The sequence below is a fragment of the Xiphias gladius genome, chromosome 11 (genome assembly GCF_016859285.1).
Source record: "Xiphias gladius isolate SHS-SW01 ecotype Sanya breed wild chromosome 11, ASM1685928v1, whole genome shotgun sequence".
NCBI classification, from domain to species: Eukaryota; Metazoa; Chordata; class Actinopteri; order Istiophoriformes; family Xiphiidae; genus Xiphias; species Xiphias gladius.
Genome location: NC_053410.1, coordinates 379234 through 402636, shown reverse-complemented (window position 1 = coordinate 402636; position 23403 = coordinate 379234). Strand labels below are relative to the sequence as shown.

Sequence of the window (23403 nt, the reverse complement as noted above, 5' to 3'; positions counted from 1 at the left end):
AACTAGCTGTATGTAAGATATCTGTAGTTGGGTTTTGTACTGTTTGTAGCTGGTAATTTTTGTTTGTAGCTACTGTAGCTTTTTGTTTGTAGTTACTGTATTTTCAGTTGTTGATGGAAGATTTTTTTCTTTTTTTAAATGCCAATTAAGTTTCTATCCAAATTCTAATTTTCACAATGTCGATGTTTGTTTACCGTCTTCAGGGTTGATTTTTTTTACATCGCAGCTCATCAATAAAAAATGTTCAGTAGTAGCTTTAAGCTATGTTATCATACAGCGATAATGTAACTCAACACATCATACAAAATGAAGGAGCCTTAACACTGACTGTGATGGGTTTTCTCTCTGCAGTAAGTTTCCAGTCTGCAAGTTGATTTTCATAGAAATTAAGTGAAACCAACAGAAGCCTGAAGGAATTAAATCAGTCTGGAGGAGGATTTGGAAATGATCAGCAGGGTGGAGGGTAAACAGGATCCGTAGTTGTTGGGCTCAAACAAGCAGAAATGTTTATTAAGCTCCTGACCCTCAATGAAAAAATAACTATGAACTGTCAGGAAAAGGTTGATTGAAGCTTTTAGTTCAGTTAGTTCAGAGAGGACCTGAAAGCAGTTTTTTTCCTTCCGTGTCTGAACATTAAAAGGCAGATTTGTCGCTCGTGGGCAGGAAGTGGAAGAAGAAGAGGAAAACCTGTTAAAGTGTCTTTGTTGTTTGTGTCTGGCAGCTCTAGCATCTTTCAGCTCTGACAGGTTGGACTTTAAAACTCCAGGAGGAGAATGATCCACTTACAGGAGCACCATCTCCACCCTGAAGGGGATCAACTGCTGCCATGGCAACAGAGGAGGAGGAGGAGGAAGAGGAGGAGGAGGAGGAGGAGGAAGAGGGGGCTGGTCACAGGAGGTGGATTCAGAGTCCCAGCTGTATGATGTTTCTGAGGGTTTCATCAGAGACTGAAACGTCCCTCAGGCACCAGCAGTCGACTGACCTCACATCAATGTTTCATGTGTTTTCATCTGTCAGCTCCTCACAGTATTAAACATGAGCCAGAGTCACTTCACCAAGGGCCAAAGGTCAAAACATCACCACGTCAGTCAAGCAGTGAAGACGTCGGAGACGCAGTGAACTCGCTTTCACTCCTCACGGATTCATTCAAAACAGAAACTCCTGAAGGTTAAACTGGACCAACCAAACCCTGTTAGTGCTGACTGACTGACTATACACGGACTGAAAACACTGGCTAGCCTAGCAAAATTAGACTACAAACAACCCATAATGCATCACTCTCTGTGGAAGACCAAGTGACTCTGGTACTGACTGAACACAATATCTGATGCTGTGAACACGTAACTGTCTCGTCCTCCAGTGTGAGACGACCCCCACTTTTTCAAACCAAATCTCCAGAATAAAATAACCTCGTATACCCACCGTTTCATTCGATTAGCAGACAACCACCTAGTCAACACGTTAAGCATCAAGGAGGCTGTGATTGTGGATTGAACCTGAATACACAGGCAGCCACCGCCCACCGAGACCTCAAACACTCGATAGTCATCGTGCAGCGTGACATGGGGAAGTACAGAGGGTTTCTACGTTACCCAAATATCCTCTGACACGCTACAATAACCATTGTTCAGCAAGAAGGTCAAAGGTCAGAGCAACCCGAAAGTGGATGGAATAAAGCAGAAACCTGTCTCTCGCCCTAAAGCACTCTAGTCTGTCAGAGTCTTTTTAAGGAGTCCACACTCAGAGCTTTTATTTTGAAGTGCTGGTATTTATGGAGTGTTTTTTACAGACCGCTGAAGCTGAACGAGTGTGTTTGATCCCGGCAGAGCTCACAGTGAATCTGTCTCAGGATAAACCAGCAGCAGCTCTGAAGCCACCGAAGCGTTTCCTGTTTCTCTGAAGGATTTAACAGGAAGAAAAACCTGAGAACCCGTCAGAGAAGACCTGCTAGTTCTACTGTCAGCGGAGTCGGACGCACTCAAGTGTAAAACGTGACCTCAGTGCTGCATGATTCTCTCAGACCAGTTTGTGTCTCATGAAATCATCGTCTTTGGACTAGAGGTTTAAGCTGCTAACCATGTATCCACAGTGTCTGCAGGTTGGGTAATTTTCTTCCCTGGTTCCAGACCTTTGATCTGCATAAAAACACCTCTTAGGTGTTTTAGGGATTTAGTAGGTCTGCTGTTGAGCTCATTTACCCACCTGAAAAATATATATTATTATAACTGATTCATTGATTACTATTGAGCAGATGAATCTGTAACCATAAATCATATTTAATCTTATTAAATAAAATGTTAAACATCAGAGTGTAACCAGTAACGGCGGCTGTTAGATAAATGTACTGTAGTAGAAGAGTAAACAGTACAAAGTTTAGTGGTTTAGAGGTATGAAGCAGCAGAAAGTGAAAAGTAAAGTACAAGCACCTCAAAATTGCACTCAAACACAATACTTAGGTCCCATACCAATAAACGATATACTACAATACAGCTATATTGTCGACATGATGAAGAATGGGGAGGAAAAAGTACCACAAAAATGTCTGGGGCCTCAAACCGCTGTTTACGTACATATGGACCAATTTATGTCTGTGCAATTTTATTCGCTTGTGTAAACGTATAAATAAAATTAAAAGACTGATATATATGAAATTTCTGTCTTTTTTTTTTTCTGTGGACCCCAGGAAGAGTAGCTGTGGAACTGCTGACGGCTGATGGAGAGCCACATAAATAAGCCAGTAAATCATGGAAATACAGAGATGGTGCAGGATGTTTTCCTCCACCTGCAGCTGCTCAGTGCTGCCACTGCTGGTGATGAGAACTGTAGTTTTCATTTATGTATCTTCAAATAACCCTGCACCATCGTTGAGTTTAGCAGGTTTGTACTGACTTTGAAGGAAGATGCCTCTCTCTGTTGAATGAAATTATGCCTTCGGTGACTTTACATCTGCCTGACTCTGATTATTTTACCTTAAAAGTCACTAAGAACATTCCCTACCAACCTGTGAGTTTGTGTTTTCCACATGCTAACAAATTTCACGAAGGACAGTGAGTGAAATGTCGTTATTTAGCCTCCCAGGACTCAGAGCGAAGAAAACGATGACCTCCAACATATCACCTTTGCAGGAACTGACAGGATCGGCCTTGTCGCGGGTGAATGACGTAATTTTTTAGAAAAGGAAAGTTTTAACCACAGAGGAGCAGGTCGATGTTTAGCTTATTAGAGCTGAAGCATGAAAATCACCCAAACTTCCCTCCAATAAATTGTAGGACAGAAGAGAGGCCTTAAAAATAACTGTCAGCCAGTGAAGTGATGTACGTACACTGACAAAACATCCAGCAGCAGCACACAAATCACAGAGAGGTCATGAATGTACCACCAGCCGCAGACAGCCGAGTCTGAAGATTTAACACAGCAACACAACAGCCTGTTTGTGCTGAGATTTTAAAATGTGCTTTAACAGCTCATTTCTGTTCCATCAGAACTGATTTAACTTACTTTTCTCAGTATTCAAAAGACCGAGTCTGTGCTGCACAACTCTATTAATTCTGGTTCCCAAAGTGGGAGCTGCTGAGACACTGTGGTGCTTTAAGGACAGACTGAGGTTGCTGCAAGATGTGTTTATTTCCACATTTTTACTGCACAATTTCAACAGTATTTCAACGCATGAAAAAAAAAGGTGACATTTAGATTAACTACAGCCATAAACATGGAAATCAGCATATCAAAACCCTATGAAATAGGCAGATAGGACACAGCAAAGTAACACAGCACAGTTTCTGGCTCGTCAGTAAAGTTTGTGACTGTCCCCGCAGCAATGGAAATATAAGCCACTTTAAATGGATCTCAAAGAATCGCTGATTGATTCGTGGCAGACACTGCACCGCACACCGTCCCCAAATAATCCCAGGTACCGACCCAAATACTGATACTGCACATTAACAAGATTCTTAGAAGTTGGAGCAGCTAAAAGCAACAGTGCTGCAACATAAAATGACTGCTTCACATGTAAAGGTCCTGCAGTGAAAATGCCACAATAAAAGCATATAAGTATTATCTAACTAAATGTACCCGAGTAGCAAAAGTAATGAATGATAATGTGAATGCTCTACGATGTTATTAATACATTATTATTATCACTTTGCAGCATTTTACTGTCGGAGCCGCTTTTAACTACTTTATAAACAGTTTCTAGTTTAATCTATAATGGTTCATTATTAATCTGTAGAGTAACTAGTAACTATATGTGTTAAATGGTGCAGTAAAAAGTACAAAAAGTATAAAGAAGGAGAAAATTAAAACAAAAAAAAGTACAAGTACCTGAAAACTGTACTAAATCTAACACTTGACTAAATGTTCTTGGTCACTTGAGGTTTATTCTAACATGACAGGCTGCTGATCAATAACCAATATATTCTGGTCACTTCCTGTCCACGACTTGATTCGGCAGGTAAAAAACAAAACAACATGTCATTTCCTGAGTTAACGCGTGAGAACAGTGAGTGTTAGAGAAGCAGAGTAGAGAGTTCTTACCTTCAGATGACAGCTTCCACCTCTGCTGCTTTAATGTCACAAAGCTCCTTAATATTCAGCTCAAACTCGCTCTCTCCTGCCCTTCAACACACACACTAACACACACTCTGCTCCTCTGTGGGGTATCTCAAAGAGTGTGTGTTTGTGTTTGAAGCTGCAGACAAGCAACCGGGAGACTCTCCTCCACCCGTCCTCCCCTCTTCATTTAACACACTCCCCCTCCACAGGGTATGTCGGGGTCATACCCTGTGGAGGGGGAGGAGGAGCTGCTTGGTCTCCTGTTGTTTGTCAGATAACTGTGGTGTTAAATTAAATCTGATCAGAGGAGAATCACCACACCAACACACGGACACTGTGTGTGCTTAGTCCACCTCTACAGCTACATCTCCACAGTCAGGTGTTAATAAGTGTTGATTGGACTCATAAACACTGTCAGTGTCAGATTTAACACTTTCACAGTCAAAGTAAAAGCTGCAGTGGAGACCAGTGAAGTCAATTCTGAGAGACGTTCAAGTCGGAGCAGTTTTAAAACCAAAAGTCCAAAGAACAGAACTGTTCAGTTATCTTTATCCTGTGGTCTTACTGTTGTTCATAGTGGAACTACTATGTTCTGATCTCATAAAGGTTTGTGTTTGCTGAGCAGATATGGACACATTTAACTTGTGTTCCTTCACAAATACAAATTTAGGAGATTTAAATTTATAAACCTGCCTGAAATTAGAGGAAAATACATAATCATCTTAGAAACAAAACAATATTGTGCAATTTCAGATGCTGACAATGAATGTCGGATATTGTTCCACAAATTTGTACATAAAACTACACGTGGGGAAAAAAGGCAAAGAAAAAAGCCAACTGGACTCGGTCTGGAACAAAGAACGAAATGGGTGAGATCAGTAGCCAAGACAAGATGAGGACGAGTCAAAGCCCTGACGAGACAGACACGTCTGAGTCAAAGCATCCCAAAGACAGACTAAGACCTGAGTCAAAACACGGATGGGCTGTTTGACACGTCTGTTTAAAATCTTGTCTAGTGTCATACATTATTTCCTGTTTTATTTTGAAATACTCGTCTGCCTTGTCGTTTCAGCTTCCTTTCATACCTGTCTCAAATCCCTTACTGAGAAGGGACCAGCTGCAGAACTGCAGACTCTACAGACCACGCCCCCCTTCAATTATTATCATTTGCAGCAGTCATTTGTTAGTGGTGGCGGAGAGTCCGAACCACGCCTAACCCTGACCCTGACCCTGACCCTGACCATATTTGGAAGTTGGCTGCAGCTGGATATTCTTGCATTATAATTTTCCAGATTGTCCTTGTTCCTTCATGTGTACATATCTCTCTGGCGTTTTCTCCTAATGTTTGCTCTTTTGGTTTTTTGACTTTGGATTGTGGATTTTTGCCTTCTCCCTGCGTACTTTGTTTGCCTTGTTCAAACTGCCCACCCGTGTCTAAGTCAGAGAACCAAGGAGACAGAAAAAAAGTATAAATCACAACACCCAGAGGACCAAGACCAGTCAGAGTCAAAACATGCTGAAGACAAGTCCGAGTCTAAACCCCAAGAAGATAGACACAAGCCTGAGTCACAACACAAATGAGACAGACACGTCTGAGTCAAACACCCATCAGACAGAAACCAGTCTCAGTCTAAACATCCGTAGGACAGGGACGAGTCAGAGTAAAAACATCAACATGATCAAGACGAGTCCAAGTCAATACACCCAGTAGACTAAGATAAGAGATGAGATGAGACAGAGATGAGTCAAAACACCTTTGAAACAGACATGAGTCTTAGTCAACGTATCCATGACACAGGTATGAGTCTGAGACAGAACATCAGCATGTTTGAGTCAAAACACCCAGGGGTCTAAGACAAGTTTGAGTCAAAACACTGACGAGACAGAGACGAGTCAGAGTCAAAGATCCTAGAAGACTCTAAGAATAGATGAATCGTCTGTATGTTGTTTTTTTTCTGTAATAAACTCTACGGCCTCTAGGGGACGTTAGCAGGACGTCAAACTATTTTCTCGTCAATTCTGCTTCTATTGTTATGAATTGCTGTGTAACTCAGTTTTTATCTGAGCTCTGCGTATAAAACCTCCAGTCAGTGTTCCTGATGTCTGATTCTCCCTAAAATATCCATGCCTGCTGGAAGTTTTTCAGACCTGGAGGAGACACTGATTTTTCTCGGTCTCTCTGATTCCTTTTTGTTTATAATCTCACCGGTCCTTTCCCCACAGTACTCAGATGTTTGTTCAGAACTCCCTGCTCTATCTGATCCTCCACACTGATCTGTTATGTTTGAATAACTCAGCTCCCGGCGAGCCAAGTGTGTCGGCTTCAGACGCCGTCTCCTTCCCGTCTGCTCGTGTTACTGCACGTCTGTTACTGAATCTGATCTGACCTCGGATCAGGAGATGCCTCACGTCCCAGCAGGCAGAGACTCGTCCTCACCTGGAACAAGGGGGATCTTTTTAAATGTTTTCATGTGAGAGTGAAGAAGAAGCAAATCGGGGAAAGCCGATCCTGACAGACGACACACTGGGAAACAAGATGAACTCCCATTTCAGATTCATTGGAGATGTCCTGGTATTTTTCTAGTTTTTACTCTTTTTCTAAAACTTTTCCCATCACTATACATACACGCTGTGAGTTAGATATATTCACTGATATACCATACATCCAGATTTTGTGATAAGTGGGAGTTTTGTTTCGACACTAGTGATACAGAACCATGAAAATCAACAGCAAATTAAATCAGAAACTGAGTCAGAGTCTTATTAAAACTCTGGCCTTGAACAAAAGTGTTGGTCAAACCTATTGAGGACATCACTGTCCGTCCAAAACATACAGCAGCACTAACACGTTGCTCACAGAGAACCTCCTGAGGGACCATTACAACCACATAAAAGACCCCTAAAACCTCCTACAGGACCCCTAGAACCTTTTTGATTTGTCCTAGAACTTCCTAAAGGACCCCTATAACCTACTAAATTTCAATTAGAACCACCAAAATGACCCTCTGAACCTCATAAAGGCCCATAAAACCATCAACACTAACTCTAGAACCTTCTCAGTGACTACTAGGACTACCTAGAGGGAACAAAGAACTTTCTCAGTGACCAGTAAAACCACTGCAAGGACCCAGCGAAACCATACTTAGAACTACATCAGTGATCCCAAGGATCACCTGATTGACCTCTACAACCTCTTCTGCCACCACTACAACCACCTAAAGAACCACTAGAACCCCTTAAATGACCCTCAGTGACAACTAAAATCTCTGTAAGGACCACTATAACCACCTAAAAGACCATAGGAACATCCTCAATGATCACAACCTTTTTAAATGACCAGGAGAACCTCCTTAAGGACCTCTTTAGTCTTCTTAAATTACCACTGTACCACTTACAAAATCCCTAGAACCACATAAAAGACCCCTGGAACCTCCTACAGGAGCCCTAACACCTCCTAAAAGACCACCTAGAACAGGGTAAGAGGTGGGTGTGGAACCTTTTACAGGTCCCAGTAGAACCTCCTAATTGAGCACTATAACCTCCTTGATGACCATTAAAACCTAGGAGTGGACCTTTTGAACCTCTTTGGAGACCACCATAACCTTCTAATGGACGCCAGGACATCCTTAACGACCCCTAGAACCTCTCCATCGACCACTAGAATCTCTTTAAGGATCTCTAGAACCTGCTCGATGATTACTAGAACCACTTAAAGGACTACTACAACCTCCTATAGGACCCCTAGAACCACTAAAAAACAAAAGGACTGCTAGAACCTAATTGATGACACTAGAGCCTCCTCACTGTCAACTATAGCCAAGGAACCCCCTGAACCTCAAAAAAGTCCCATAGAACCACCAACAGTAACTGTTGAACCCCATCAATGACCACTAGAACCTCCTCAGTGACCACTGGAACTACCTACACGACCCTGACAACCTCCATAGTAACCACAGAACTTCCTCAATGAACACTACAAGAACCTCCTCAATGACCAACAGAACCTCTTTAAAGACTCCTAGAATAATCTACAGGAGCCGTAGAGCCTCCATAATGACCATTAGAACCTCCCGAAGTATTAGATTGTCTTCACTTTCACTGTCTATTAAAACCTCCTAAAGGTACCTCCAGAATCTTGTCAGAGACCAGGTTTTTCCTTTGACTTCTCAACTGTTTGTATTTCATATAGTCGTCTGTCTCTTTGAATATGTTGATGACACATTGATGTAAATATATTGATGATATATTTAATCTGTCAGTGGAAGTCAAGGCCTCCTCCCCCTGTTTGTAGCCTCGCTCTGAATGCAACCAGCCGATATGTGGAGATAACGCGTCATAGTTCAGGTACTGTCACCTCCGTGGGGGGGGGGCAAGGTGTCTTTGATCAACAACCAATTATAACACCCCACCCCTCCACCAAACAACCCGTGTCTATTTCCTCCAGAGTTTCCTTTTATGATTTCACCATTTTTCAGATTTCAGGTTCATCCCTCTGAGCTGCGCTCCTGCTGACGACTCATGGAGCCACACACAGAATAAAACATCCACCTAACAATCAAAAACCAATAATCTTCCAATCAACCGAGATAATTTCACCTCATTATTTTTCCTGTGTTTTCCAGCTGCTGCTTTTACTGCCACTCTGGTTCAGTTTTCTGGTCTTCAGCTGTAACTGGATCTTCCTGTGATGGCGTTTGGACGCTAAATCTGACCGTCGCCTGACGTTCGACCGGCACTCAGAGGTGGGTGGTGGTGGTGGAGGGGGTGTGGGTGTTGAGGGGTTGATGAGGGTCTAACCTGCTGAATGAAATGCAGCAGGAGCAGCTGGGAGATTCCTCTCTGCTCTGCACTGTCAAACCACCTGCCTCACAATGCCTCTCTGTTTATCCAGGGAGAAGAATGGAGGGGGGAGGTGGGGAGAGGCAGCCTTGACCCCTCCCTCACCACAGCAGCTGAGGACCCCCCCCAACCCCATTTTAACACTCAGATGGAGGCATCACTCACAGTTTGAATGGAGTCACGTTTCCTTTATTACTTCCTTTATGCTTTTATGCTCTCTCCTTCTTTTACTGCTATTTCCTTCCTTACCTCCTTATTTCCTTCCTTACCTCCTTATTTCCTTTGTTACCTCTTTATCTACTTTCTTACTTCCTTTGTTTATTTATGCTTTGTCCTTCTTTTACTGCTATTTCCGCCCCTAGCTCCTTGTTTAGTTCCCTACCTCCTTATTTCCCTTACAACCTCTTTGTTAGCTTTTCTATACTTCCTCCTTTCTTTCCTCTCAACCTGCTTTTTCCCTCCCTATCTCCTTGTTTCCTTCCCTACCTCCCCCTGTCCTTCAGTTGCACCTTCTTTTTCTTTCACCTCACCTTTCTTTTGTTTCTTTTTTCCTGCAGCGCCTCTTTCTTCTCTCCACTTCCTCTCTGACAACAAGCTGACTGATGAACTTTTTGTGCGACCTTTGACCTTGACATGCAGTTATTTCAGTCCAAAGACAAACCCAGTCGGCGTGATGTTTCAGCGTGAGTTTTTAAAGGATGACAGCGGTTTGGACAGAAACAGCAGATACGAAGGAGGAGCGGAGCCGCCTTCATTTAAAATCTTTATTAAACCTCCTTTTCTTTTGAAAGAGTGCATCAGATTCTTCAGGTGCTGCCGTTGACTCTCATTATTAGAGCTGAAGTAGAGTTTCTATTTCTCATGTAACTGGTTTCACCCGTGACCTCTGACCTTTTCCATTAAACAGGTTGTTGCTGATGGTCAGAGTGACCTCGTGTTCTCTGAACCATCAGATAACGATCCTGCTTCTCTCATTAGTAGGAATAAGTATGACAGCTCCGTATGACCTGAGATCAGGTCAGAGAAAAGACAGTTCTTCTTCTTCTTCATCATCTTTCCAGCTCCTCTGTCCTCCACATTTGCCCTGATGGAAGATGATCTGATCACTGAAATGTGTCTCAGAGGAGACGAGGAACCACAGGTGTGTCCTGTGAGGACGATTTTTACTGAACAGCAGCACCTTTCGATCAGAATCTGTTGATTAATTGCTGAGATTAATGTCTACATTTTGTGATAGTTTAGATAAACTACCTGTGGAGACACAGTTTATTTTTCTTCTTATTTTCTTCTTGGCTGGATTCAGGAGTTATCAAACCCAGAGAAACCAGACTGGAGGTCAGGGTTAGAGCGTGTCGTCTCCTCACAATGACGCTGCGGTGAGAACGTCCTGTTTGGTGAAAACATTTCCTCTGAAGGACGCAAGGAGCTTCACTGGCAAACATAAAGCAGCCTAACTCCTTCCTTCCTTCCTTCCCCCCTTCCTTTATGTGGTTGTCTCTGTTCTCTGATCTGAGTACACTTTCATCCCTGATATCAGAGCTCTGTTCAGTCTGAAATAATCCAGACCTCCATGTTCCTCTTCTCTCTGTTATCTTCTTTTCGCCTCCTAATTCAATCAGCCGCTGCCTCCGCTTTATGTCCCGGCTAATAGGAGCTAATCATAGGCCTTTACACAGAGGATAAAAGTGTGTGTGTGTCTGCTTCCTGTGAGGGATTTCACACAGTTAGCTCTGACGCTAACTGTGCTAAAACCACAATGTGTCCTTTGTACATTTCTGGTTCTATTTCAGTAAACACACACGTGAACCCAGACCGCCCCCCCAGAAAAACTACACCTGTTTACGTCACAGAGAAAGTGACAGTGCCCTCTACTGGTCGTAGTAAGTTTCTTAGCAACAGTCAACGTTGGTTTCTTTTAACCACGACCTCCATCGTCCTGTAACCACAACCACGCGGTTATTATTGTTACCAAGACAACAAGGCTCCCTTAAGATGAACAAAGGACTTACTTTAACCTGAACCATGATCTTCCTTCTCTGGCATCAGATCAGAAAACACTTCTCCGTGTCGTGGAGAGCGCGCACAAACAATGCACTTAGTTTTTTAATTTGTGCGACTTGTCTCCCTGTGTTTTTCCATCCACCTGTTTTTATCCATATCGTCAATTTGCACATAAGAAACTTGAGTCAAAATATCATCGTTTTCTTCTTCCTCTTATCTGAGGCGTTAATGTTGTTGTGTCAATAGAAAGGGAAGTAGATTTATGTCGGACAGACACTGTGCGGATTCGGTCCGATTTTAGCCCTTAATCAGACTACATTTAGAATGGGGCTGAAATTCTGCCAGATCGGTTGTTGCTCAACCTGCAGTTTGAGGAGGGTCACGGGTCCCGATCGACGATCTGGCTCCTGGGCGATCGGCCGATCTCTGGTAGGTCAGAGGTTCCGGTGGTCCGTCTGCAGCTGTTCCACAGTCCGACTCACCACTCGGCTGCGGGCAGAAGGTCTGCTGTAAACTGCAGAGAGCTGGTTTTAATATCAATGAAGTCATGGTTCACAGGTTGTATAGCGACAGAGCAGAACAGACTGTCTGTAGCCTCCACCTGCAGCTCCATCACATCCAGCCCGACCGACTGACTCGAACAGAGTGAGCAGAGACTGGAACCTTCCTCACATCAACACATGAAACCCACAGAAACATCAGCTTTGGTTTTTCCACCGTCTGAGCTTCGACTGGAAACCGTGAGAAGACAGTTTCTGTGCTAAGGAGGAGATTTAAGTCACTTTATGAGCCCGACTCTGCAACAGACGTGTGTCAAAGGGACATGTCTGATGTCACAGCATTCAATCATCGATCGGTATCAGATCAGCCGTTAACGACGGTGCGGAATCATCGATCGGTGTCAGATCAGCCGTTAACGACGGTGCGGAATCATCGATCCTTATCAGATCAGCCGATAACGACGGTGCGGAATCATCGATCGGTGTCAGATCAGCCGTTAACGACGGTGCGGAATCATCGATCCTTATCAGATCAGCTGATAACGACGGTGCGGAATCATCGATCCTTATCAGATCAGCCGTTAACGACGGTGCGGAATCATCGATCGGTGTCAGATCAGCTGATAACGACGGTGCGGAATCATCGATCGGTGTCAGATCAGCCGTTAACGACGGTGCGGAATCATCGATCCTTATCAGATCAGCCGATAACGACGGTGCGGAATCATCGATCGGTATCAGATCAGCCGTTAACGACGGTGCGGAATCATCGATCCTTATCAGATCAGCCGATAACGACGGTGCGGAATCATCGATCGGTGTCAGATCAGCCGATAACGACGGTGCGGAATCATCGATCCTTATCAGATCAGCCGTTAACGACGGTGCGGAATCATCGATCCTTATCAGATCAGCTGATAACGACGGTGCGGAATCATCGATCCTTATCAGATCAGCCGTTAACGACGGTGCGGAATCATCGATCCTTATCAGATCAGCCGTTAACGACGGTGCGGAATCATCGATCGGTGTCAGATCAGCTGATAACGACGGTGCGGAATCATCGATCGGTGTCAGATCAGCCGATAACGACGGTGCGGAATCATCGATCGGTGTCAGATCAGCCGATAACGACGGTGCGGAATCATCGATTGGTGTCAGATCAGCTGATAACGACGGTGCGGAATCATCGATCGGTGTCAGATCAGCCGATAACGACGGTGCGGAATCATCGATCGGTGTCAGATCAGCCGATAACGACGGTGCGGAATCATCGATCGGTGTCAGATCAGCCGTTAACGACGGTGCTGTGGAATCATCGATCCTTATCAGATCAGTCGATAACGACGGTGCGGAATCATCGATCCTTATCAGATCAGCCGATAACGACGGTGCGGAATCATCGATCGGTGTCAGATCAGCCGTTAACGACGGTGTGGAATCCTCGATCGGTATCAGTCTGACTTCCCGCCGCTCTCCATCACTTAGCGTCTTCTGGTGATTCTGGTTTTGAAACATGTTGGAGAGACACCAGCAGCTGCGGGGACTCAAACCAGTGACATGTTGTCCATACCTCCCATTACTCCCATTACTCCCATAGCTCCCATATCAGAGGACAGAGGGGGGATCTGCATTGTTGTGGAGCAGCTGGACATTGTCCTCGTCTTTCCGCTCTGCAGGGAAACGATAATCTGCTCAACAGCTGCTATCTGTGTGTGAGTGCGCGTGTGAGTGTGTGTGTGTGTTTCTATCCTTGTGAGACCAGTCACAGTGTGAAGACGAATTGATTGGTGGAATGAAAACATGCAGGTCTTCACTCCTCAGGTGTTTTAAAGAGTCCAGAGATGAGGTCTTTGGTAGTGGTAGGTCCACAAACCGGACTCTGCGGCTCAGGTAGTGGAGCAGGTTGGCTTGTATTTGCAGGTGTGTTGGTTTGATCCTGGACCGAAACCTTCAGTGAAGTCATAAAATAAAACACACAAGAGCACGTTGCAGAGCACAAAGGGCTGTTGAAGTAAAGGCTAAACTGCAGACGGCGTCAGCGCCAGTGTGACTTCACTGCAGGAGGCTAAAGAACCTAAAGGGACCAGAAATAATTACAACCTGAAAACCAGATGTGCTTTAAAGTGCCAGAGCTTTGTTCCTCAGGAGCCTCGGAGAAAAGGTGAAGGGATGTGATGCTGGTGTTGCAGGACAAACAACCAATGAGAGCAGCACTGACGCGGTGTGTCCAGGCTGTGACCATGGCAACTGATGACCAGGCTGAAAGGCAACACAGGTCAGCAAAATGGGACCAACACCTGCACGCACGGTTTTCACACCGACATTTGTTCCTCATTCTAAGTGAATGAAGCATTTATATATTAGTGGTTGTAAAAAGTCCAGGACTGGGACACCAGAAACCAGGTCCACTAGTTCTGTCTTCGGTTAAGGTTCAGGAAAGATGGTGGTTCTGATTCAGCGTAAATTAACAGGTTGCGTCTGAAGTCACTGTGAACTTTTTCTGTCTTAAACCAGGCCACAAGGTCCAAACCACAAGACAACCTGAGTCCTGAATCCTGGGGAGTGGAGGAGCCGGAGTTCAACAAAACCCAGTCTGACCTGGGAAACACAGAAATCATCAGGCTGATCAGGATCGGAGGAGCTGCAAGCTGAAGGATCAGGTTCAGGTTCAGCATCAGGATCAGGATCAGGATCAGGATCAGGATCAGGATCAGGATCAGGATCAGGATCGGAGGAGCTGTAAGCTGAAGGATCAGGTTCAGGTTCAGCATCAGGATCAGGATCAGGATCAGGATCAGGATCAGGATCAGGATCAGGATCAGGATCAGGATCGGAGGAGCTGTAAGCTGAAGGATCAGGTTCAGGTTCAGGTTCAGCATCAGGATCAGGATCAGGATCAGGATCAGGATCAGGATCAGGATCAGGATCGGAGGAGCTGTAAGCTGAAGGATCAGGTTCAGGTTCAGGTTCAGCATCAGGTTCAGCATCAGGATCAGCATCAGGATCAGGATCAGGATCAGGATCAGGATCAGGATCAGGATCAGGATCTCATTAAACAGAATCCTTTCCTGGGGATCCAGCTGTTTGATTGTCACACTGATTGTTAATGGCTCAGTGCGATCTGAGGAAGCTGATGTCCTCCTCCTCCTCCTCCGAAGACATTTTCTGTGTCATTAACTCGTCAGAGGAGCTCTGTGGTTAAAGGAGACGCTAACGAGCTGCTAACGAGACGCCTCGGCCCGGAGGAAACAGAGCTCTGATTCAATTAACTCGTTATTAACGGAGGAGGCGGAGGAGGAGGATGTGATGCTGTTGCTACGCGACCATAGAATCAGCTGACTGCTGTTTATTGCGCTGCTGAGAGTAAAGTTCAGATGATCTGTTTTCATTGTGGTTTGGCTTCATCAGTTTTTCTTTACCTTTTATTTCATTCATCTAGTATTATTATTATTATTAATAAATAGTTTTCTCTCTCTATTTATTAATATTTTTCTATCATTAGTTATTTTATTTTATTTTGGGTCGAGGAGAAAAAGAGAGATTTTCTTATTTTATCTTATTGCATTTTATTTTTTGTATTTTTATGTTAATTTTAAAATGTAGTTTCAAAAATATTTTTCTATCATAATTACTACAGGAACACTTCTTGTTTTTTGTTTTTATTTTAGTTAATAATTTTTTTCAGTAAATAATTTCTGAAATTGTTTTGAATAACTTGATGTTTTTTAGAATTAGAAAATAAAATACAATTGTTATTTACTGCTGTGTTAACTCTTTTGCCCCAACAACAGGTCCTTTACTTGTCCTCGGTCAACTCTGGTGTGTCGACATAGGAAACTTCTCTGTATCTCTCAGAGTATTTTGGTATAAACAGAGACGAGTCCAGACTGAAACAATCTGTGGACACAACAAACCGCCTGTAGGCAGAACCGAGGGACGCCGACTCCCCGCAGCTATGGGTCTGATGTGAGATCAGCAGTCTGTCCTCCTGTCCTCGGTGTGTCTCGGCTCCCGGTTTTTCCTGCAGGATCATTCATCTTACATCTTGTCTGAAGTGTCAGAGTTTCAGGAGACGAGGAAAACTCAAACACCTGTGAGGAGGAGTCACAGGTGAAAACTCCTGGGGAACTGCTGAGTGCCCTGCTGGTCTACAGGTCTGAGACTCTGTGACCATTTTGGGGTCTTTGGGGATTAATGACATGAGTTTAAGTTTTATAATTACACACATGTGTATGTTATTTCTTAAAGGCTGATCCTGACGTCACATTTTAGTTTGTTCTAATATTTTGTGTCTCCCGTAGTTTTGTTGTATAACTAAACTACCACGTCATAGGAAATTATATACAGAGTCAGAAAAACTCATTTAACATTGATAATTTAGACTGTTTCGGCTTTAGTCTTATCATTCCAATAGTTTTCATCATTTCATTTACAGAACTGTTATTATTATTCATGCGTAACGTTTAAGTTTTTTATTTAAACATAAAAACAAACTGATTTTAGGCACAAAAAGAAACAGAGGAAAAGGTGTTTAGTCTTATCCACCAGAAATACGCATCTGACAGGGTAGAGGAGCCTCGGAAACCATTTTAAACCCTCATGTAAAAAACAAAATAGAATTTACTTTCTTTTATTTTCGGTGCATATCGGTCTTGTTGCTCGAGCATCTGAAGAACACATTTACTGTTACATTTTCTCATCTGGCCGATGCTTTTATCCAACACGACTCACCAGTCGGGGACAACTCTAAAGCTTCAGTTCAGTAGGAGACCTTGAAGTAGGCACTGAATCTGTTCATTATTCCCGTCCATTAATGTCTCAATTCATTGTCGCAGACCTGATAAAGCTGTTACATATCCGAGGACTGAATATGGATCCTTTGTAAATATGTCATCGATTAGCTGCCGTCTACACAAAATCCCTTTAACTAACTTACATACGTAACTCCAGCCTTAAATCGATCAATAAAGTGTTAACGTTTGGATTATTTTTCAATTATACAGAGTTTGGTTGGTGGCCTGTGGTGGTTCTTTGCACAGACAGACACACACACACACATATGTGCTTCTATCTTTGGGAAGACACTCGTTAACATAACGCATTCCCAAGCCCCTGAACTAGACCTGATTCTAAACTGGACCCTAAAACCAGGTCTGAACTTAAACAGCTCTTAAAAGGTGTGAGGACTGGACTAAATGTCCTCACTTTGTAAGGTCTATAACTTGAACCGGTCCTCACAAAGACAGAAGTACAAGTGCACACACACGTTCTCTCTTTAGTCTTGACCTTGCTGCCATCTACTGTCTCTCTCTCTATCTGTGTCTCTGTCTCTTTCTCTCTGTCTCTCTCTCTGTCTCTCTATTTCTGTCTCTCTGTTTGTCTCTCTCTCTTTCTCTTTGTCTTTCTGTCTGTCTCTCTCTGTCTGTCTCTCTCTCTCTGTCTCTCTATTTCTGTCTCTCTCTGTCTGTCTTTCTCTCTGTCTCTCTCTCTTTCTCTTTGTCTTTCTGTCTGTCTCTCTCTTTCTGTCTCTCTGTCTGTCTTTCTGTCTCTCTCTCTCTCTCTCTCTCTGTCTCTCTGTCTCTCTGTCTCTCTGGATCAGTGATGTTAAATCAATATGACACTGATCAGGCCAAAGCTTTTTTACTGTCTGTTTGTATTTGAGCTCATTTGTATTTAATATAATATTATGTGTTATAGTTTTTATGTATGTCTTTCTTTTCACGTGAGATTTCCTGCGCTTTATTCCTTTATCTTTGAAATGTACTGATGTAGTTTTCTCCTGTGTGTGTGTGCGTGTGTGTTGGGATGCTTCGGCGTTTGGGTTCCGTAGGCAGGTTCGGTTCGAACTGACGGCACTGACAGGTTTCCTCACCTGATTTCAGGACATGAGGCTTTAGGACACGACTGAGGCCAGAACCGTTTTATGAGACTGGAGCTTTTGTCTCGTTACAGACACTAAAATGCTGCTTAAACAGTCAAAGCCAGGTAACATCTGTCCGATAGTAACATCTGCTGCTATAATCGCAAACCTATTACACGTTAAGGACGGATTAAATCGAACCGCTGACAGTCTGGACCCTGGTCTTTTACCGCCCTCAACTCCACCTTTAGATTAAGGTGTGTGACGTCAGCACGCAGGACGTCTGGGGGGCGGGGGGGTCGGGATTCCTTAGGATTACCCGTCATGCCCCGCGGGTAAAGATGGCGACAGCTGAGCGGAGCAGTAGATCAACTTTATCCTGCCGGGTCTGACTGGTTCCTCCTCCCGAATAACGCAGCGTCTCGGCCGGCTGCTTCTCCTCCCGCCGCCCGCTGCTGCTGCGGCCGCCGCCTCCTCCTCGCTTGGATCTGCTCCGCAGCCGGACGTCAGCGCTCCTCCCCGGCCTCGGATCGGTTCAGAGCCCCCCCTCCCCTCCCCTTCCTCCCGCCTCTCTCGTCACCCCGCCGGAGGAACAGCGGAGCTCCGGCTAAAGTTTCCTCTCGTCTCCGCTTTCCGGGATTTGTTGAACGAGATAGCGTGGCTCGGCCCGGGTTAACCGCCCTCACAGGTAAGCTCAGACCGGGTTAGCTGTAGTCACGCAGGAGTGTTTGGAGGCTCGGATGTGCCGGTTTAGTCGGTGCTGGTCGGCGTGTGACAGTTGGGAGCAGCTTGTTGTGCGGTGAACTGGGCCACGGTCAGACCGGGAGCGAGTCTCAGCGGGTTTATCCCGGTTTAGCGGACTGTTGGAAGGTGGTGTCGGTGTGGTGTTCAGGGACGGTTCGCCCCCCGGTGTCAGGTGGAGACAGCCCCGCTGTGTATGTCGTGCCCCCCCACCCCCGGTAGCCTGTCAGACAGAACTGAGGGCTTCAGTGTCAGGATGATGTTTGTAGTGAATCTGAACACACACACACACACACACACACACACACTCACACTCACACTCACAGTGTGATGCTGGAGTCAAACACCACACAGGACATGGAGGATGTCAGATCTTCTGCAGCCTGCAGAGATGTTTCCATGGCAACAGCATCATCAACAATAACAATAATAACTCCATCATTCTGCTGAAAAGGGCAGAGCAGCTGTTTACTCTCAGTACACACTTTATTAGGTCACTATGACACGACAGTCCTACAACACCTGCAGTTCGCCCTGAAAACAGCCAAACACCTGGATCTAAATCAGATCCTACAACTGTACGTTCATCTGCGAAGCTAAAGCCCTTCACTGAAGAACCAACACACGGAGGCTGCGTGACTTTCGCTCCCGTTGACTCATTCATGTGGAATAGTTGTCTTCAGGATTCTTATTCAGTATTCAGAGATTTAACAGGTTTACCAGGTCTGGGATACTTCACTGAGACATTAATGGACTGGAATATTTTTAGGGCTTTTTAATGAATGAGTGTTTTTTTAAAGCATAAAAAACTGAAAACGGACCAAACAGTATGAAGTCCATCAGCTTCGACGCGGCTGAGTTGATAGTTGTTACTTTACAGCTACAAATTTCAACATTAATAATAAAGCGCTTCCATAAACCAAATTGCCAGGTGGGTTGGAAATTCCACCCACTACCCAGGCACATAAAAAGACACACATTGACCTCAAGGTGGCGCTGTTATAATCAAATTTACATTTTTGCAAGTTAGTCTGAATCTTTGCTCTGTCGGTCTTCTGCTCTTAAAAATGACAAATTTTCACACCATTTTCAAAAAAAATCAGCAAAACGCACTGGTCAAAGGCCGTTTATCCGATTGTCTTGGAATCTGTTAAACATCATCTACAGAAAACGCTGGCAAAAAAAGTGAAAGGAATTTCAGTACGTCAATCTGTTTTGATTTCACAAGCCAATCTTTTTAATAGAAATAGGTCATTTTCAAAAATTTGCAACAACCCGTGAATGCATTGAGATATCAACCTGAAATTTGAGACGCATGTTCGGGAGTTTTCACTAAGCTTACGTATTAAAGGTCATCGTGCTTCACCTCTAGGGGGCGCCACAAATGCGAACATTTTATATCTCGTAACGGGCTGCATGGATTCACGTGAAATTCGGTTTGCACCATCTAGGGTCGTTACTCGGTTGATTCATAAAATGTGGCATTGATTGGTTGTAGTGGGCGTGGCTCATTACAACAAATCTAAATTTATCCACGTTTCACATTCCAACTTTTGAACCGTCCAAAAAAAATCCCCCGTACGTCCTGCAGATGTTTCAGCGCATCCACTGATGGTTGGCAGAAGTTTGGCTCAATGCAACCTATGGTCAGTTCTGAAGACCGTCACTCTACACTTTTCACAATATGCAAAATCAAGCAATGTCCATATTTCCACAAGTCTTCGTTCGAGTGCTACCAAAACTGACACAGACATTCTTTGGATACTAGATACCACATGGTTGAGATGGTGTTCGGATAAGTCAAACGATGAGCCCGCTGCGACATTCAGTGTCTGACTGTAATTAGTACTGTACACACAGCCACTACTGATTCCCCAGATGTTTGATCAAATTCACCAAAGTGTCTGACACGTGTGTGTACACACGACCCCAGCAGGATGATGTGTTATGTGCTGCTTGGACCCTGATTGTTACCATTTGCAACAATATTTTATTTATCGCACATTAAGAATTAATTTTCTGTTGATTGACTCATTGATTAATAAAGTGATCATTTCCGTCTCGGCAAACAATGAAGTGAAAATGCAGGCGCGGCAGAGTTTCAGAGGCTGGATCTAGACAGAGTCAGTCGGCTGATGACTGAGGAAACAGTTTGTTTGTTTTGATCCCCGTTAGCCGCTGTACTGTAACAGTAGCTCCTCTTCCTGAGGTGGTTAGACAAGTCTTTTTCTCTTTCAAATTCGCGCTACATGGCGCAAACTACGTCATCAAGTTATACAAAACGCCTTGTTAGTATTGCAATCTCTTTCAGAGTGGTCTCAGACTCTTGGACCCCACTGTACCTGTAAACCCGTGTCGTATGTTTGGTTTTTCTTCTTCAATGTTTGAATATTTGGTTGTTGATGAATAAAACCGACGAAAATGTCTCCTGAGACTTTATGAACCTGCTTCATAAGAGAGACCGGAGGAAAATAACAGACCGATCTGCTGTTGTGAAAATGAAAATGTCTTGTCCTTGTATAAAACACAAACTCACGTCTCAAACTTAATATCCAGGTAAAAATATGGTCGTATATTCATTCCAGGGCGGTAAATAAATCCCCAGGTGAACTGAGGCATCAGCAGGAGCAGCTTATTGATGATCAGGTATTGATTAGTCCTTCTCTCTCGCTTTTTCTGCTGCCAGACCATTTCCACATCGAAGGATCTTTTGCTCAGAAAGTCTTCGGGTTCAGACTGGTTCACTTGAGACCATCAGCTGTTCATCAGACTGGAGTTAAATCTGATCGCTGGACCTGGTCACCTGTGACACCATGGAGTGAGTGAGTGAGTGAGTGAACGACAGGTGATGGTGTCAGGCAGGTGTGTTCAGCAGCAGAACAACCTTCAGCTGATATTTTCTGTCTGTTCTGTATTTTTGAAGCAGAAGAGTCTTTAAATAGAAACCTTCTGTCGTCTCTCTGTGGGATAAAAACTTCCTCTTCTGTCAAAATCTGAAGCTGTGTCTGGTTTTCTTGATTTTATTTTCCATCTTGTGTTCCTGCCTTTGCTCATTTCTCTGCTGTTTATCTTCAAATTCATGTTGTCGTTTTAGGATCTCCAGCTGTTAGTTCACATCAAAAGAGTTTTATTTATCCAACAGTGACTATAACCATTACAACAATTCTTTACAAAAAGCAGACGTGAAGTTATTATGCATGAAAAGTGTTATCACGGCGTTAAATGTAGGAACCGACGTTTCAACTTCACATATAACACGTAACGAATTATGTGTGACTGACATGTCGGTGTGAAATTGACATGACGGCATTTCACACGTGATGCATTTTCAGAAAGCCACATAAAGCTACGTCTGATAATTTCCACGTCAGTCTCCAGGGTAGTCCAGGTCAGTCCAGTCCAGGTCAGTATCCGGATCAGTCTCCAAGTTCGTCCAGGTCAGTCCGGGTCACCTCAGGTAGTCCAGGTCAGTCCGGGTTAATTGTGCATCATTCAGCCCGAGTCCAGGACGTAACACCGACTGACTGATGGCAAATGCCAGACGGGATCAGCTGGAGGGACACCTCAGTTATTATGAACTCCAATTATTTCATAACGAAAAAAAGTTCAAGTCTTCAGGTGCACGAGGACGAAGACAGAGAAAAGAGGAGGAGGGAAAGAAGGAACGATACAGAGAAATGTCGTCTTATGTTACAACTAAAACGTAGCAACGGTAGCAATAAAGCTGATGCTAGGTAATGATGCTACGATAGCTGATAGCCTCAGATGCAGATCGAAGGACATTAATCTGAATGGCAAGAAGTATTCAGATCCTTCGCTTAAGTAAAAGTACCAGTGCAGCAAAGTAAAGAAAAAGGCTGGAAACCACTGGTTTCATCTTTAACAATGTGTTGTTTTAAAAAGCTTGTTGTATTGTGTCAAAAGGTCATCTTAAAACTAACTAGTATCTAAAGCTCTCAAATAAATGTAGTGGAGTGAAAGTATAAACTAGTATAAAATGGAAATACTCAAGTACAACTACCTCAAAATCGTACTTAAGTACAGTACTTAGTTACTGTCGGCCACTGCCAGCCAGTAGCTCGCTACCTGGAGAACTGCTCCTGCCTAGAATGGGAGGCACTGTGCTGAAACTTCGCTGACCACTGTCAGTGACAAGGGCTAACGCTGTATCCATTGTACCACTGCGGAGCGAGTGGGTGGTGATGAGGCAGTGCCGGTGGGGTAATGTGGTGGTGGTGGTGTCGGGGCGGGGGGGGGCAACAACTCCTAACTCCCCCCTTATCTCACCTAGGGCATCGAAATGGCTGGAGCCGGCCCTGAGCGGAGGGAGAGGAGTCATTTCAACCAGATGAGGGGAAACTCCCCATCTTCCTCCTCTCAACAGATTCTTCAGTCTGTTTAAATGAAATCTGAACATTTGACCTTTTCGATTCAACTCAAGAGAGAGAGATGGATGAAAGAGAACACAGCACTATGCAAGTTCTACATAAAGATGTATGATACTACTACTAACAACAACAACAACAATGATAATATTAGTAATGATAATCATAATAATTGAAGCAGTGGGTGTTGAGCAGGATCATGGGGGCAGTTGGTGGTTTGCAGTCACAGATCCAGACTCTGCAGCTCCAGGGGCAGAAATACCTGCAGAAAGCGACAGGACGAGAGAGGAGAGAGACGAGGAAGAACAAAACTACGGGAGAGAGAAGAAGCCAAGTTAGTAACGAGCATTGATGCCATATGAGTGCGTACAGATGGAGAAGAGGAGCTCGGTGCATCATGGGAAGTCCCCCGGCAGTCTAGGCCTATAGCAGCATAGCTACAGGGGGGTTCAAGTCATGCTTGAGCCAGCCCTAACTATAAGCTTTATCAAAAAGGAAGGTTTTAAGCCTACTCTTAAACCTG

General features: G+C 44.1%; 1 protein-coding gene across 4 annotated transcripts in view; it reads left to right on the top strand.

Moving 5' to 3' along the window:
* The first annotated feature begins 18192 nt into the window (after positions 1 to 18192).
* The window catches only part of tjap1 (tight junction associated protein 1 (peripheral)), a 51215-nt gene continuing 46004 nt past the window's right edge, over positions 18193 to 23403 (top strand). For all 4 annotated transcript variants that reach the window (XM_040139003.1, XM_040139006.1, XM_040139005.1 and 1 more), the window contains exon 1: positions 18193 to 18442. The gene's annotated coding sequence lies outside the window, so the exon portion shown is untranslated. The remainder of the gene's footprint in view (positions 18443 to 23403) is intronic.